Source organism: Balearica regulorum, chromosome 20 (assembly GCF_011004875.1).
Source record: "Balearica regulorum gibbericeps isolate bBalReg1 chromosome 20, bBalReg1.pri, whole genome shotgun sequence".
Classification (NCBI taxonomy): Eukaryota; Metazoa; Chordata; class Aves; order Gruiformes; family Gruidae; genus Balearica; species Balearica regulorum.
In genome coordinates this window covers 11,636,728-11,652,711 of record NC_046203.1, presented here as the reverse complement: position 1 = coordinate 11,652,711, position 15,984 = coordinate 11,636,728, and the positions used below count along the sequence as shown (strand labels likewise).

At 52.7% G+C, this 15,984-nt stretch overlaps 1 non-coding gene across 1 annotated transcript; it reads left to right on the top strand.

Annotated features, from left to right (window-relative positions):
• The first annotated feature begins 9,394 nt into the window (after positions 1–9,394).
• On the top strand, positions 9,395–9,467 carry TRNAT-AGU (transfer RNA threonine (anticodon AGU)). The gene has a single exon. It is a non-coding gene; the product is annotated as a tRNA-Thr (tRNA).
• The last annotated feature ends 6,517 nt before the right edge of the window (positions 9,468–15,984 follow it).

Here is a 15,984-nt window from a genome sequence, read left to right as displayed (position 1 = left end):
GCCCAGCTGGTGCTGGCCACGGGGCTACGCTCCCGTCTCTCTTGGAAGCCAACCCAGCTGGTGCTGGTCACACGGCAGCCCTCGCCTCTCTCCTGGAAGCCAGTGGAGCTGGTTCTGGCCACCAGGTTGCCCTGCCGCCTCTCCTGGTAGGCAGCCCAGCCTGTGCGGCCCACAGGGCTGCGCTCCCGCCACCTCCTGAAGCCAGCGGAGTAGAGCACGACCCCAGAGCTGTCCTCCGACCCGCTGCCAGCACGGGAGTCCACCCGGAGCAGGAGGTAGAGGGCTTCCCTCCCGCACCGTTGCACGGTGAACTCAATGAGTCCGTGCACGAATGCTCTCGTGCGGTGTTGGAGGTCGGCCTGCAGCTCCTCGACCAGCTCCTCTTCGTTCAGCCCTATGACAGGCAGCATGCCCAGGATCATGTGCTCCAGCATGAGAGCCTGGGAACGGTCTTCCCCAAAGATGCGCCCCAGCTCCTGGCACAGCCAGGGCCGCAGGCGCTGGAGGAGATGTGGGTGCCTCCAGAAAAGTTCCGCCCAGGCTGTGGGGTAAAGGCCGCCCACCCACTCCGGGCTCCGATTCCGTGGTGGGTGCGCCCTGGGTGCTGTTGGTGCTGGCAGGCCGGAAGGTCCCTCGGCTTGGGCGCTGCCTGACGATGCCGCAGGTGACCACTCTTCAAATTCATCCCCGCGCAGCGAGTGCCGGATGGAAGTCACCCTCCTCTTGCAGAGGGGGCACTCGGGCTTGCTCGCTGTCCACCGCCGAATGCAGTTGAAACAGAAGCGGTGGAGGCAGGGCACGATACAGGCCGTGTTGTCATAGACGTCGAGGCATATCGGGCAGCGGTCCTCCGAGGCCGCGGCCATGCTCAGCACACGCTGGGCCGGGCTGGGGAGAGCTGCTGGGGACGGACGGCTCCTCCTCTCCGACGCTGCAGCGGCGGGTGTCCCGCTACAAGAGGAAGAGAGGCCACGGTCACTGGCTGGCCCGGGGAAGGGTGCAAGAGAAGCCCAGGTCCCTCCCAAAGGAAACCCGCCCCGCTCCCCAGGGTGAAGTTTCCCCGCACAGCTCACCTCTGCTGCGGCGAGCGCGCCTCCTGGGTGCCCCGGCTGCCTGAACCAGGCAGGGCCAGGGAAAAACCTGCAGTGGCTCTGGGGGTGGGAACTGAGAGCTGTAGCCGCCAGTTCCCAGGGCACAAGCCCAGCACCGAGCCAAAGGCTTGCTCCGCACTCCAAGCCTCGCCAAAACGCTCAGCTGGAGCGAAGGCACGAACTGGTGGGCAGAGGCTGGGCGCCCGAATATAAGCAGCGAGGACCGTGATGTCACAGTGCATGGCTGAGGGATGTCACGTTCCATCACTGGGGATGTCACAGTGCATGGCCGGGGGATGTCACGGTCATCGCTGGGGGATGTTCACCACAGTCCATTGCTAAGGGATGCCACCACGGTCCATCGCTGGGGGATGTCATCATGGTCCATTGCTGGGGGATGTTCACCATGGGCCATCCTCACCTGCAGCGCTCGCCCCAGCAGCCCTGCGGCCCTGGCACATGCCTCGGGGCTTCGCGCAATGCCACTGCCCGCTCCGTCCCCCACGTCTTCTCTCGTGTGCTCGGCATCGGTGCTTCAAGCCAGCCACCGAGGCCTTGGCCGTGTCTTTGCAGGGCCCCGTCGCTTTGCTCTGGCCTGAGGTGGCACACGTCTCCAGGCACACACAGCAAGAGGGTTGATTCAGTCACATCTGGTGCCGACCTTTGGGGCTGCAGGACCAAGTCTTACGGCCTCTTGTGCCCCTTGCCTCTTGTCCTGCCACTGGGCACCGCTGAAAAGAGCCTGGCACCTTCCTCTCTGCTCCTGCCTCCGGCCTCTCGGCACCCTCCTCTAGGTGTTTCTAGACACTGATGAGATGCCCATCGCCTTCTCTCCTCCAGGCTGAACAGTCCCAGCTCCCCCAGCCTCTCCTCAAACATCACATGCTGCAGTCCTTTTACCGCCTTCATGGCCCGCCTTTGCCCTCTCTCCGGTATGTCCACGTCTCGCTCGTCCTGGGCAGCCCAGCACAAGAACAAGGAGCCCAGCACACGCCGCTCCAGGTGGCTTGAGCAGCCTCGGGATGCTGCGGACACCATCCGGCTGCAGGGCGAGACCCCGCCAAGCAGCCCAGACGGCGCTTTCGGCAGCCCTTGTCTGCACCCAGCTTCTTTTACCTATGGATCCCACAGATGCTTCAGGAGTTGCCGCTGATGACGGGAGCAGTCCCTCATCGCACTCGTGTAACTCCAGTGCATCCTGCTTCTTGCCAGGGAGAAGTCAGAACCAGCGATACTAGCCTTCCCTACTGTTACTGCCCTCGCTGTTGCTGTTTGATACAGGGTCTGCTGCCGGCATCTTTGTCTCGGGCCTGCTTAAATGCATCCCCCCCATCATCTCCTTGGATTAAACACTAGTGCATTACTCTCTTCACAACGTCGGTCTATAAAGCCCTCCCTTCTCATTTGTGTTGGGTTTGGGTGGCAAGGTTTTGGTAGCGGGGGGGGGCGGGGGGGGGGGGCGGGCTATAGGGGTGGCTTCTGTGAGAAGCTGCTAGAAGCTTCCCCTGTGTCTGATAGAGCCAATGCCAGCCGGCTCCAAGAGGGACCCGCCGCTGGCCAAGGCCAAGCCAGTCAGCGCCTCTGTGATAACATATTTAAGAAGGAAAAAAATAGTTAGGGAGAGCTTTTGCAGCCGGAGAGAGGAGTGAGAAGATGTAAGAAACTCTGCAGACACCAGGGTCAGTGAAGAAGGAGGGGCAGGAGGTGCTCCAGGTGCCGGAGCAGAGATCCCCCTGCAGCCCGTGGTGAAGACCGTAGTGAGGCAGGCTGTCCCCCGGCAGCCCATGGCGGAAGGATGAGGGGGTGTAGCGATTCCACCTGCAGCCCGTGGAGGACCCCACGCCGGAGCAGGTGGAGGCACCTGAAGGAGGCTGTGGCCCATGGGAAGCCCACGCTGGAGCAAGCTCCTGGCAGGACCTGTGGCCCCGTGGAGAGAGGAGCCCACGCCGGAGCAGGTTTGCTGGCAGGACTTGTGACCCCGTGGGGGACCCACGCTGGAGCAGTCTGCTCCTGAAGGTCTGCACCCCGTGGGAGAGACTCACGTTGGAGAAGTTGGTGAAGGACTGTCTCCCGTGAGAGGGACTCCATGCTGGAGCAGGGGAAGGATGAGAGGAGTCCTCCCCCCGAGGATGAAGAAGAGGCAGAAACAACGTGCGCTGCACTGACCGCAACCCCCATTCCCCGTCCCCCTGTGCCGCTGAGGGGGGGCGGAGGTTGAAGCCGGGAGTGAGGTTGAGCCTGGGAAGATGGGAGGGGTGGGGGGAGGTGTTTTCAGATTTGGTTTTATTTCTCATTCCTCTACTCTGTTTTGCTTAGTGATAAATTAGATGAATTTCCTCTCTCAGTTTAGTCTGTTTTGCTCGTGAGGATAATTGGTGAGTGATCTCTCCCTGTCCTTATCTCGACCCATAAGCTTTTTGTTACACTTTTTCTCCCCTGTCTGGTGCATGAGGGGAGTGACAGAGCGGCTCTGGGGGGCACCTGGCCCCCAGCCAGGGCCAACCCACCACATCATGGTGAGTCTCTGCTCCTTTCCCGAGCAGCCTGAAGTTACGCTTTGCCCAGAGCCAGAGAGGACGCAGTCTCTGCCCGCGGATAAAGCAAGAGCTGAATCACCATTTTCTCCCTCTGCCACTCTTGAGAGACGGAAACCTTTCTGCACCGACTGAGAGATGGAACACTTTCTATACTGCCTGCATAGGATCTGAGCAAAAGATCCCTCCAGTTTCTTGCCCAAAAGCTCCTCAGGCAGGGGCAAGGAGTGCATCAAGGTGCACAACAGCGGAGGAGAGGTGCACTTTAGGAGACCAAATAGGTGGGGAGGAAGCCCCAAATAAAAGTCAGATCGTGGTAAAAGCCCCTCGGCGGGTTCGGGCCTGCCTTTGATCGGGTGAAGGCTCATCGTGTGCCTTGGGGGAACACGTGCCTGGGTAAGCGGCACCGGCTCCAGAAGCTGCAGCGCGGCTGGCCCGGCTCTGGCCTCGCCTCCGAGCTCATCCTCGTGGCAGCAGCTCCCCGTCCTTGCTATACTCTGCTGTGCTGGACCTCTTCCAAAGCAAACTTCAGGCTGCCACGCCCGGTTGCTGTCCCGCTCGGCTGGAGGTCTGCAGAGGCCTGGACATCGGCCCCACTGCCCCTGTGCTCCTCGGCTCTCTTGTCCCACTCCGGCAGCTTTTGCAGCACTGCGGCTCAGACGCGTACACGCCGCAAAAGCTCAAACCGCTGCGTGGTGGCTCCTGAACTTTGCTGGGCTTTGACTGCAGTTTGGTGAGGCTGACTGGCCTGCGGCTTCCTGGGTCCTCCTTCTTGCCCTTTTTGAAGACTGGAGTGACACTGGCTTTCCTCCAGTCCCCAGGCACCTCTCCTGTTTTCCATGCCCTTTCAGAGACGACTGAGAGCGGCCTAGCAATAACATCTGCCAGCTCCCCGAGCGCCCGTGGGTGCATCCCATCAGGGCCCATGGATTTGGGGATGTTGAGTTTGCCTAGATGCTCTCTGACCCAATCCTCCTCAACCGAGGGAAAGTCTTCCTTTCTCAAGACTTGAGACATTGACCAGCTCTCTTACCTCCCTTACCTCCTAGAGCCCTAACCCATAGGATTCTCCCAAGCAGGCCTTTGAAGAGGCCAAAGTTAGCTCTCCCAAAGTCCGGGGTTGTAATCCCTCTTATTGCCCTGCTCCTTCCACACAGGATCCTGAACTCCACCGTCTCATGGTCACTGCAGCCAAGGCTGCCCCCAACCTTCATATCCACAACCAATCCTTCTTTGTTTGTCAGTACAAGGCCCAGCAGCACCCCGCTCCTCGTGGGCTCCTCCACCGCCTGCGTCAAAAAGTTCTCATCAATCACGTCCATTGCCGGAGACCCTCTCCCACCAGCCGGACTCCATAGGCCTTAGGGCCCAGCGGAGCTGGGAGGAAAAGGTGCTCTGAGCACCAGGAAAAGGGGGAGAGAGCAGCATGGGTGTGGATAATGACGCAAGCCGCATTAGTAATAACACTTAGACTCTTTCTGTTCTTTTCAGGTCTTTATTTTCTGGGAGAGGTAGGTTTTCCGGTGTTGAGCAGAGCCGTCTGGTCCCCATGGGGCTCGTTGTGCGGCCCTGCTGCTGTCCCAGCCCTCCTTTTGCCAGCTGCCGCGGCCGCCTTCCAGCATCACTCGCGGGGTGGCTTCTTGGCAGGTGTGGCAGAGTCCTCGGAGCTGCTAGCCTTCCTCTTCAGAGGGCACCGGGGCCCCTGACATGAGCAGCTCCGGCCCTGGCTGGGGGCAGAGGCGCCTGCCGCAGCCTCCTCCAGCTCCGCGTCCTCTTCTTGCTCCCCTGGGATGGGAGTGGGGACGGAGGGGGGGCAGCTGGGACCCCCCTGAAGAGCAGCGCTGGAGGTGCCCGGGAGCTGGTCTGCGTCCTCTGCGGCAGCGCTGCTGGAGAGGGCCGGTCCGGGCGCGGGAGACTCCCCTGGGGAGGCAGCGTGGCTGGTGCTGGCCTCGGGGCTGAGCTCCCGTTCCCCCTGGGAGGCACCACCACGGCTGGTGCTGGCCACGGGGCTGAGCTCCCGTCCCCCTTGGGAGGCACCACGGCTGGTGCTGGCCACGGGGCTGGTCTCCCGTCCCCCTTGGGAGGCACCACGGCTGGTGCTGGCCATGGGGCTGAGCTCCTGTCCCCCCTGGAAGGCTGCCCAGCTGGTGCTGGCCACGGGGCTACGCTCCCGTCTCTCTTGGAAGCCAACCCAGCTGGTGCTGGTCACACGGCAGCCCTCGCCTCTCTCCTGGAAGCCAGTGGAGCTGGTTCTGGCCACCAGGTTGCCCTGCCGCCTCTCCTGGTAGGCAGCCCAGCCTGTGCGGCCCACAGGGCTGCGCTCCCGCCACCTCCTGAAGCCAGCGGAGTAGAGCACGACCCCAGAGCTGTCCTCCGACCCGCTGCCAGCACGGGAGTCCACCCGGAGCAGGAGGTAGAGGGCTTCCCTCCCGCACCGTTGCACGGTGAACTCAATGAGTCCGTGCACGAATGCTCTCGTGCGGTGTTGGAGGTCGGCCTGCAGCTCCTCGACCAGCTCCTCTTCATTCAGCCCTATGACAGGCAGCATGCCCAGGATCATGTGCTCCAGCATGAGAGCCTGGGAACGGTCTTCCCCAAAGATGCGCCCCAGCTCCTGGCACAGCCAGGGCCGCAGGCGCTGGAGGAGATGTGGGTGCCTCCAGAAAAGTTCCGCCCAGGCTGTGGGGTAAAGGCCGCCCACCCACTCCGGGCTCCGATTCCGTGGTGGGTGCGCCCTGGGTGCTGTTGGTGCTGGCAGGCCGGAAGGTCCCTCGGCTTGGGCGCTGCCTGACGATGCCGCAGGTGACCACTCTTCAAATTCATCCCCGCGCAGCGAGTGCCGGATGGAAGTCACCCTCCTCTTGCAGAGGGGGCACTCGGGCTTGCTCGCTGTCCACCGCCGAATGCAGTTGAAACAGAAGCGGTGGAGGCAGGGCACGATACAGGCCGTGTTGTCATAGGCGTCGAGGCATATCGGGCAGCGGTCCTCCGAGGCCGCGGCCATGCTCAGCACACGCTGGGCCGGGCTGGGGAGAGCTGCTGGGGACGGACGGCTCCTCCTCTCCGACGCTGCAGCGGCGGGTGTCCCGCTACAAGAGGAAGAGAGGCCACGGTCACTGGCTGGCCCGGGGAAGGGTGCAAGAGAAGCCCAGGTCCCTCCCAAAGGACACCCGCCCCGCTCCCCAGGGTGAAGTTTCCCCGCACAGCTCACCTCTGCTGCGGCGAGCGCGCCTCCTGGGTGCCCCGGCTGCCTGAACCAGGCAGGGCCAGGGAAAAACCTGCAGTGGCTCTGGGGGTGGGAACTGAGAGCTGTAGCCGCCAGTTCCCAGGGCACAAGCCCAGCACCGAGCCAAAGGCTTGCTCCGCACTCCGAGCCTCGCCAAAACGCTCAGCTGGAGCGAAGGCACGAACTGGTGGGCAGAGGCTGGGCGCCCGAATATAAGCAGCGAGGACCGTGATGTCACAGTGCATGGCTGAGGGATGTCACGTTCCATCACTGGGGATGTCACAGTGCATGGCCGGGGGATGTCACGGTCATCGCTGGGGGATGTTCACCACAGTCCATTGCTAAGGGATGCCACCACGGTCCATTGCTGGGGGATGTCATCATGGTCCATTGCTGGGGGATGTTCACCATGGGCCATCCTCACCTGCAGCGCTCGCCCCAGCAGCCCTGCGGCCCTGGCACACGCCTCGGGGCTTCGCGCAATGCCACTGCCCGCTCCGTCCCCCACGTCTTCTCTCGTGTGCTCGGCATCGGTGCTTCAAGCCAGCCACCGAGGCCTTGGCCGTGTCTTTGCAGGGCCCCGTCGCTTTGCTCTGGCCTGAGGTGGCACACGTCTCCAGGCACACACAGCAAGAGGGTTGATTCAGTCACATCTGGTGCCGACCTTTGGGGCTGCAGGACCAAGTCTTACGGCCTCTTGTGCCCCTTGCCTCTTGTCCTGCCACTGGGCACCGCTGAAAAGAGCCTGGCACCTTCCTCTCTGCTCCTGCCTCCGGCCTCTCGGCACCCTCCTCTAGGTGTTTCTAGACACTGATGAGATGCCCATCGCCTTCTCTCCTCCAGGCTGAACAGTCCCAGCTCCCCCAGCCTCTCCTCAAACATCACATGCTGCAGTCCCTTTACCGCCTTCATGGCCCGCCTTTGCCCTCTCTCCGGTATGTCCACGTCTCGCTCGTCCTGGGCAGCCCAGCACAAGAACAAGGAGCCCAGCACACGCCGCTCCAGGTGGCTTGAGCAGCCTCGGGATGCTGCGGACACCATCCGGCTGCAGGGCGAGACCCCGCCAAGCAGCCCAGACGGTGCTTTCGGCAGCCCTTATCTGCACCCAGCTTCTTTTACCTATGGATCCCACAGATGCTTCAGGAGTTGCCGCTGATGACGGGAGCAGTCCCTCATCGCGCTCGTGTAACTCCAGTGCATCCTGCTTCTTGCCAGGGAGAAGTCAGAACCAGCGATACTAGCCTTCCCTACTGTTACTGCCCTCGCTGTTGCTGTCTGATACAGGGTCTGCCGCCGGCATCTTTGTCTCGGGCCTGCTTAAGTGCATCCCCCCCATCATCTCATTGGATTAAACACTAGTGCATTACTCTCTTCACAACGTCGGTCTATAAAGCCCTCCCTTCCCGTTGTTAGTCTCTGCTCCTTTCCTGAGTACCCCCTGGTCCTATTCTGCAAAGCTGCTTTCCAGACTGTTGGCCCCCAGCATGTCCTGGTTCATGGAGTTGTTCTTTCCCTAGTTCAGGACTTCATACGTGTTCTTTTTGAACTGAATGAGGTTCCTGTCAGCTCATTTCTTCAGCCTGCCAAGAAGCAGAATTAGGAGAAGTGAAGTAAGAAAGAAGCATGAGATGCCCATTTCCATTGATGGAGATGTGTTTTGGAGAATCCTCCTCGTGGAAACAACGCATCCCGATGAAATATAATCCAGCCACTTTGTGTAAAGCAGTTGCAGTGAGGAATCTCACTGCCTGTTAGTCCTGTCTGACAACAAAGCCTTTTCAAAAAGTCAAACAAAATCCAAGGGTTGGAATTAAGCATAGAGCTATGCTGTATAAATACAAAAGCAGAAAAACATTCTCTTTTGACTGTAATAATTAGCTAACGGCATCCAAGACACCAAGGGTCTTAATGTTTAACAGATGTGTTAATGAGGGAGGAAGCAGAACAAATGCTGGGAGCGTATCGTATGACACCCCTTTCTAACTACCTTCAGTGAAGAATGAAACTACAGGAAAGATTATCCTGACACCAAAGAACAGCTTAGAAATGTGAAAGTGCACACATCAGCTATCATGCCCAAAGCACATCATGGACTCCTAGGAAGGAATTGACATGTTTGAAGAGCTGAGAGGGAAAAAGCAAATACACAGCTGGTTTCCAAAGGGAAGCAGTGAATATAAGTAGTCATTTTTAAGAAGCTTAACTTTCTTCTTTGGTAAATTAGTGCAACAACTATGTTTAGGCAAAATATCATTGCTTCTTGTTTGTAAACTTCCCAAGTTATTTGTCTGGGGAAAGGGGAGCCATATATCACTCTTGATGTCCTTGCAGTGATGAACTGAAGGAGAGTAAAATCCAGGTTTGGGTTGACCTGGTGTGCTGGTAGTTTTGTGACTCTGATGCTTGTGTTAGAGTTATTTGGAAAGAGAACAGAAAACCCTTGGAGCAGTGCAATCTAGCAAGGCAGGTTTTGTTTCACTCCAGAATTAAGAGACAATTATTATATGAAATGTTTGCAAAGGAAAAAGCACATAAAGCTCAGAGGCTCCATAGCTCAGGGGTTAGAGCACTGGTCTAGTAAACCAGGGGTCGTGAGTTCAAATCTCACTGGAGCCTTGGGAGGGCTCTGTACCTCCTGCAAAGACTTACAGCTTTATATTTCTGTTTTTTTCCAAAATGTTGCTGGCGTCATTTTTTGGAGTATCCACCCCAGCCTAGGTGAAATCATATAGTGCCTATACCAAATAATAGGCAATGAGAAGCTGAGAAATATAACAATGGTCAGAGTTAAACCCTCAAAAGAATACCTCAAAATATTTTTAAAGTATAGCAATCGGAGATAAGAAATACTTAATAATGAGATTTAAAGCCTTCTGAACCCCACAGACATTGTGAAGCTCATTGATGAACAAATCTGAAATGGTTGCTAGATATTACAGTCAGATCTGGTTCATCTCTTCACACTTTGGCAGGACAATGTAATTATGTCTCCAGAGCTCAGTAATTACAGAGCTGGCTGAAAAAAATATAAATACGGTTTGTGGAGGAATAGTAACTTTCGTCGTCTTCAGAGTTCTGTCAGGAGTGGGCTAGAAAGCTATCATTTTTAAGAAAAAAGAAAAAGCTAGGAATGAACCTATTTTGCATCTTGAGTTCAATGAACTGCAGTCCAGATTTATGAGATTTCATACTCTACCTTTCCACATTTCCCACTTTTTTTGCTCATTTTCAAATAGACTTCCTATTTTGTTCCATCAAAACAATCCAAACCAGTGACGTAGAAGGACATTTCTGAATTTGAAAAGGGCCTTTTCCATATGAGGGAAAGAAGGCTCAAAAGCCTGAAACATTTTTGTCTTGTGGAGGCGAACACTGGGGGCCAGGAGGGACATGGTGCTTTGTTCGCCTCTTTTCAGCCTGTTTCGTTACAGCTCTGTTTTCCCAAAACAGCGAGCACATTACAGCTTTGGTGAGTTGATGTATTTTCTCCACAGGAGAAGTGAGCTGCAGGAATTTCCTAGCTTTCCTCTGTATATATCACAGTAAGGCTAAAGAAACAGAAGTCAGCAGGGATCCCATTAATCTGCAACCTAATAAACTAGCACAAGTTATTGCTATTGTAACCCAAGATACTGGAAAATGGACAGATGTGTTTTACTAAAATTCCATTTGTTTATAGACTGTTGTGGCTATATGTCTATTTACCTTGTCCCTCATACCAGCCTATCTCTCTATTTTGCTTTCGTATGACACTGCTGAGCAATATCCAAAAAGGTCTTTGTGGTTCAAATTCACTTTTGCGATCAGGCTCATGGTTTCAGCTTAGCTGAGCCTGGTAGTGATGGAAATGATCCTTTGAAAAATTAATGTCTTTCATCTCTATGCAAAAATGACAAATGTTCAGGATATATTTTGCTGAATTCTTAATCTACACGGTACTTAATATTAATGTAAAAACTCTCCCCAATAACCCTGCTGCAGTGCGTTAACACCAAACATACTGATGCTACTTGTAAACATGGGCCCAATGCAAAGATCACTTTTAACCATGGACCTTGACCCTGTCCCAGCTAAATCCCTTTGTATTGATCATCCATCATCTTTTTCTTTGCTGAAAACAGGGCTTTTCAAAGATTGAACTTGACAAGAGGGGTGAAGAGGGCAACGTCATTTATATCCACATCCTGAAGCCCATGTAAATGTGAGAGGGAGAAAGGGCACCTCTTCATCTTTGTCGACCTGTGAAATGGAAGCGTTACACATGCATTCAGAGATGGAGGAAAGGTTGTGCAGCTCTGCCACAGGGACACTAACAACGCTGACCGCTTGTGGATTCACTCAGGAAGAATTCCTGCTCTTTAAAGATCTGCCCTAATCCAGATCTAGACAGTCTTTTATTGCTTTGTTTAGGGAGATTTAAAGGTATCTTCCTGTATATCCTAGAAAACTTGTTTCTCATATTTTCTTGAAAACTTCAGAATACCATTTCTATTTTTAAAAAACATCCTAGACACTGTGCATTTCTCTGGCATGCTTTTCATTCCTGGGTCTCCCTCCAAGGGTTGCATCAAGCTGTACAGAGAAATCATTTGTTCTAATATAAACAACATTGAACTTTGTGGCCCAGCAGCCTGGATCATGAAGGTGAATCCAAGGACCATGTTAGCAGAACTGTATTTCTGCCTCTAGTTCAGTTCTAGTGACGGCCACGTACGCCTCAACTAATCCATTTCTTAAGTCATATGGGAAACAACCAATAAATAATTTAATTCAGGGAGGGAAATTTTGAGCAAGAGCCAGTGAAAATGTTCCAATATTTAAAGAGGTTTTAGATTTAGAAATACAATTTAGGCTAACGTTAAAATCTGACATGCAAAAGGATCAAATGTCAGCCTTGTAGCCTCAACCCAGAGGAAAAATATCTAATAAAATCAGTAGGACCGCAGAATTCAGAGTGGGGAAAAATTACCCAAATTTATATATTTTCCAGTTCTCCCATAATGAATACTCTCAATCCCTTATTCCAAAAAAGATATTGTGGTTTAAACAATAGTCTTTTAAAAACAAATATGAAATGTTTTGCTTGCATCCTCGAGAAAGGGTAACTGCAGCTATCGAAGGCTTCTGCTTCAGCACCAGTCTACACCATCACCCTTCCGCTGCAGTATCCACTTGCACCATGACCCTGAGCTGCCTCCTCGTTCAACCCCAGCTTTTCTACAGACCCTGCACTACACACCTACCAACAGTCAGATAAATCCCACACTAAAATTCATAAACTGTGCAAAGGGGAGCTGGGCACCTTGCTCAGCCTGAAACATCTACACTATGGATGTTTCGGTGGGAGGAAGCCCACCTGCTGGGCTCCCAGTCCTTCTGCTGACATCTCTGTAAAAGCCAAACTGTCATTTTGGGGGAAAACAAATGCAAACCCTAGGAAAAAATTATTCACACCAAATGGCTAGTAAAGAATAAAGAAGAGAGATAATGAGAAATGCTGACAGGTTCATGCACACTTTGCAGTGGCCATGGACCAAGGTATCTCTTTCAAATGCAGAGAAGTCAAGTTTCTGTCATGTTTGGGGGACAGAGACATTCTTCAATAATAGCTATGTACCTGTCTGCCAGGCATGGGGAGCTCCACAGAATCCACGGGGAGATCTATGCACAGCCTACATATCATCCACCCACATCCAGCCACTGGAGATTTCTCCACCACCTTGGTGCAAAATTTTTCCCAGGGAGATTGTCATCTCTTGAAGCCGGTGCCACCACTACCTGTTTCTCCTGAACTCCAAAGCCTGAAAAGCGCATTACCATAAAATCCAGTAATGCAAAAGCTTCGGTGAGCCCTTGTAGTTCTGGCATTGTAGTTCTTCTGGACTCAATCATACCATACTCAAGATACCATTGACTGATCAGGGCAGTTTGAATATGAGGTTACCTTCCCAGCAAACATGCTCATTCCTGTAAGCCATACCTCCACGAAAAACCTGGAGAAAAAATATAAAATTGTTGTAGTTGCTGCAAATCTAACCAAACTATTAAAAAAATCTTGCTTTCACCTAGGCACCTTGCCATGCAAATAAGAACTTAAAGGCAGATCGAGGATGAGGGTAGGTGTCTTCTATGAGGACACAGCAGAAGAACAGAGAGCCTGCCTTAGATGAGGAGATGTAAGGAGTTTGTTGTGTTTAGTCTTGCAACAGGAAGGCTGAACACAGACATGACTTCTCATATAAATACCACAGGGGTAAACAACTAGAAGGAGAAAGAACTATTTAAACTAAATTACGTCACTAGCATGAATTAATATATTGGGCTGGAATTTTTAAAAAAAAAAATATCTAAAAATCAGAAGAGTAATTTTTTCAAGCAGTCCAAGCAACAGGAGGAGGAAACCCCACAAGAGGTCAGAAAGTGCACCAGCAGGTTTTGGAGGAGCTGGATAGCACAGCTAGACTCCAGGAGCCAAGTGCTCCCATCCTGTTCTCTGTTCATCAGTGTTATGACCTTGTCTGAGTTCAGCAGTGTCCTGTGTTGTGTGAAAACTCGTGTGTATCCACATGTATGTTTATCAGTCTTTTAAGTAGCTTGTTTCTCCAAATGCTTCTTCCATTTCCAGAAGCAGGAAGTAATGGCTTCAGGCTTGCTTTCTGCCCCACCCCGGAGAGCTTGTGATGAACCTGTTGGTTCACCTTCCCCCTGCCCGTTAGGGAAACAGTTCATTCCCTGTGCAGCGAGCCTAGTTAGAGAGCTCAGTTGCTCTAATAATGGTCATTTATTTATAGCCTTTTATAATTTGTTTCGTGACAAAGAATTTCTGTAAGATGCTCCTTGATTCTTGCAAGTTTGTAATGATTTTTCCCTTCCTGTGTTATTGAAAGTAGCTTTTGTGCTTAGAAAAATGACTGTAATAAAGGCCATTTCATGTGTTCAGAGTAAATGATAGGGACTTTAATAGGTTTTTGATGAAAGCTTAGAGTTTCTCTTTGTTTTCCTTCAATTCCTTTCAATCCTCTGGGTCAGATGAGCCTGGCTTACCCTAAAGCTTGTAAGAGCAGAACAGGGACTGAGCAAAATTATCTCGATGCTGTACAGCCTTGCCCATTGCTAGCACTGCAGCTCAGTCCTCTGCCATCCCTGGTGATCACGCACTGCAAACAGCAGAAGGGCAAAGTCTGGAGATGGCACTTGGCTATGCTTAATTTGCTCATTCCATACTGTCTCTCACCAGATATGACAATCTAATTATTTTTGTTAGGCCAGCTATTAAATTTTGTTGGAATTGAAACAACTCGTTTGATGAAATATTCTCCGACCCTTCCTCCTACAGATCTCTGTACCACCATAGCTACCACTACATTTCTATTGCCACTGTGAACTGTAGTGCACAACTGCATCATTTTTATTCCAGAAGAGGATCTCCAGGTTTTCTCAATTTTCTACAATATTTTTAATCTGAAGAAGAGTTTTTCTCTCCATATATCTCCAGGTGAAAACACTGGCCATCTGTTCTATCTGCAGTGCTGCTGAGGGGATGTCGCAGCAGAGGGATAAGTCTTTACCATTGCTGTCTTTGTCAGGGCTCAGACTCACAACAGCCCCCCAGCTTTGGGGGGGGAGTTACAGGACTGGGAGAGTCAAGTCCTGAAGCCACAGCCATACCCTTGCTCTCTGCCATACTGAGTGGGGCCTCATTAAGCAGTAGGCTGTGGGATTTCATTAGTCAAGCTCCAGGCTCACACTTCTGTGGTTGTCCTCTTCTTACCTGGTCACAGCTGTGTCCGGAGTTTCTTCACCATTGAACCTTTTGGCAATTCTCTGATGGGCTCCAGCTTTGTTGCTCCTCCATGGTCAGTCCATGGCCCTACACCACCTCTCTGCCTTTCCCCTTTCCTCATTTTCCAGCCTTTGCCTTTTGCCTTCTTGCTTTGACTCCCCCTTTCTGAGCAGTCCAAGTTGGTGGCCCATGCATCTCCATGTGCACTTCTACGTGTCAGCTGGGGCTTCCCCAGGCATCCTAGTAGCCAGGAGACCTTGCTAGCACTGGAAGGTGCACAGTACCATTTCTGCACTGTCAGTGCAATGTGTCTGGGACCACCAGGAGGCATTAGTCCTCCACCAAGGGCAAGCAGATGGTGGGAAAGCCTTGCACAACTGCTCAGCTTCAGAAGTCTTGTCCCCACTTGGCTGTAGTGCCCAGCAATGCCTTTCAATTCAACCACAGTTACAGAAGAGACAGAGCATTAGCACCAGTATCAAACCTGGTGTCTTGAAAGTCTAGCACAGTTTGATCTGGACTCTCTTGCATTAAGTCAGCTCTGGGGCTCTCTCCTTTACCATGAGAGGGCAGCACCTGGGCTTTGTGGAAGAGTTCCTGGGTATTGAGCTTCCAGCAAAGATGCATCAGGCTCCCTGGAAAACATTCAGCAAATGTACAGAGAATTCTTCTTTTTCTTCAAGTCTAAGACTCAGTTATGCAGCTGACGAGTCCAAACTAAACCCTTCACACAGCTTTCCTTCACAGTTGGGCTATTTGCTTCTTTGTGTAATCAGTTTCACAAAAGGATCTCAAATTGCCAAGAAATTCTCCTATTTCTGTTCAGGACGGAGATGAATTGCACTTTGTTTTGTTTTCACAGCTGTTGTAACCAAAGTGTTTCAAGAATTTGTGGGGACCAGAGAGGGTTTATGAGTCTAAGTCTCCAGTCAGACCTTTGGGTTTCCTACACACCCATGGCTGTAATTCCCCAACTCGTCACCAGCAACAAACCTGAATGACAAACTCCACAGCACAATTTGGGACCCTGGTATTTGCTTCCTTTGTCTAGCGAGCCTTATGTTTCCTTTCTCAGGAAGGCAGAGCTGCTTGAGGTGTGTGTTTGCTTTTATTTTACCTTGTTTCTCTCCTTCCCCCTCTGCAGCAGTGAGAGCAGCAGGATCCAATTTGCAGAGAAACAGCACAGTATTGAATAGCTCAGCGTATGCAGTAGTGCAGAGAATGCTTTCATAGACCTGAACACAAACAAACTGTTGCCTATATTTGGGTGTTTCTGGCTGGAAAGCAAAAGAGCAATTTCAGTAGACACTATACATCACATGGATGTCCATCTGAATGCTTCCAGGGGGT